Source organism: Carya illinoinensis, chromosome 3 (genome assembly GCF_018687715.1).
Source record: "Carya illinoinensis cultivar Pawnee chromosome 3, C.illinoinensisPawnee_v1, whole genome shotgun sequence".
Lineage (NCBI taxonomy): Eukaryota > Viridiplantae > Streptophyta > Magnoliopsida > Fagales > Juglandaceae > Carya > Carya illinoinensis.
In genome coordinates this window covers 32662034-32664290 of record NC_056754.1, presented here as the reverse complement: position 1 = coordinate 32664290, position 2257 = coordinate 32662034, and positions in this window count along the sequence as shown.

Below are 2257 nucleotides of genomic sequence, written 5' to 3'. Positions count from 1 at the left end.
AGATGATGATCTGGTTGTCTTAGATTATTAATTGTCGTCTAATGAGAGGTTTTTCATATTACAAGGTGATGGATATGGGTTTGTGAAAAGTAGCTAAGACTTTACGTCTTGTGAGACTGTGTATGAGAAAAATATTTTCTAGGAGCTCTTGTTCAAAATCCAATTAATGAGATGGAAAATACTAAAGAATCTAGTTTTGCCTTGTATACAATTTGGTGTTTCCATTATGGTTTGCTCATGGGAGTTAGAGGTTGAGATTTTTTAGAGAGTAAGTATGGCTTAATTGATCAAGTAAGTTTTTGATGCGATTGTCGTTAGAAGTAATGACTAGACTATTGTGATGGTCTTTATGGGCAAAAGGCCCTAATTGCTTTACCCTTAAAAGAAAAATAAATTATGGTTATCTCACATGCTTTTTGTTGAGTACAAGAGATTCATATGAAACCTTAAAGTCACAAATTTAGCTTGTTGAATGACATTTGAGGTCACATTGAAGATTCTTAAAAGTCGCATGTAGGACTTGCTTACTAGAATCTAAGATTTAAAATTGTGAGTTTGATCTCAATGAGATTCGCGATGAGTTTTCGCTGACTTCATGGTTGTGCTAATGACTTTTATATATAAAAGTAGAGTCTCTTGGAAGGTGCATGTTTTTGAAAGTTAATATACATAAGAATGCGCACGGAGAGAAATGGTCCTAAAATTTCACTTGAGAGTTGTGATTTGATTATTTTTAGTTGACCATGTGATTTCCCTCCGTCATGGCATTGCTCGTAATGCACGTGACACTGATATGTTTTATGATCATGTGGCGTGGCTGGAAGAATTTTTTGGTAAGCACACACATTCACCATAAATTTGGTAGTTATGGTGAAAAAGATATGTCGACAGGCTTAGATCAGCTCAGTCACAAGAGCGATCACTTTTGGCGCTACAAAGGGGTAGCGAGTAAAGATGAGACAATGTGTCATTTGGAACTTGTTCAGAGAAGAATAAGTTGTAAGACACATAAAATATGTCATCTTAGTGGGAGCTACTATGAGGTCTAAGGACCGTACATGGTTACCCACAATCCATGTAGTCTGTGGTTTAGCCAGATGCCGAGATCCTCTTTGGTGCTTTGGATAGCAAGCAAATGGAGAGACTCGAGTTAGGCGCTAAGATAGTGACTACACTAAGATCTATACGGTGTATTGAGATAAGATATACGCTCTTTCTTTGGAAAGAGAATTTCATTATAACATGTATTTCATACTACATATGCTTTAGCAACCAACAGTAGAGGTGAGTGAATGGATCCCTGTTTCCTCACCGTTTGAGTCCTGAAGGTCATAATTGATGACCTTAATTTATTTATGCCCTTAAGAGACCTTTGACTATGTCACAAGGTTGATGTTTTAGTGTCAGCTACTTTAGCATGTTATCTATGGCCATGAATGATGCGGTCTAAAGAGATATTGTTGGGAAAGCGACTGAATTGAAACTGAATGACATGAGGGCGAAGGGAAGACTATTTGGTAACACATCGATAATGGTGTGTACTTACTGCCGGCAAGTTATGTTACTTTTTGGGAGTTGCGATGTAACTGTGAGTACATTATGTTTTATAGAGATTGAGCATTACTCTGAGTCATTTGGACTCGAGAGGGATTAGGGATGCTTAGTCTGATGTGACCAAATGAGTCGGGGCATAACGAGACACTTTTAGGGATGTTGCTATGCCTGTCTTCTTTCGGAGAGATTTGGTATAGTGCTCCCATTTTTCTTTTACAGTTGTGCTCGATGGTCGCACGGCCTATTTGTCAATATGAATAAGATTGAAAACATATTGAGAGATGCAGACATGGGGTCTTGCCCACTATGTGTGAGTGGGAGATGTAAGAAAGGGGCACCCATAGTGGGCACCCCTTCCCCTTCTCATGGGGGGTTATGAAGTGGCTCTTAAGTCACTTCATAAGGCTTGATGGCTGGCCATTAATGGCCAGCCAAGGGGTTACACATGAGGGGCTATTTACATACCCCCTCCCCCCTTTGGATACAAGACTTTGGTTACCAAGCTCTCTCTCAAATGGTTCTCTCTAGTCCTGGCATCAAGGCTGTGAAATTTGTGGGTGTTGCTCTGGTATTATAGCACACTCCACCATCGACAGGATAATTTGGGATAAACAACAACGCCAGGGAATCTGTGGAACTATTGTACTAGATCTAAGATATTTCCGACGATGTAATATCGCTTCTGCTGTATACTTTACCTAGT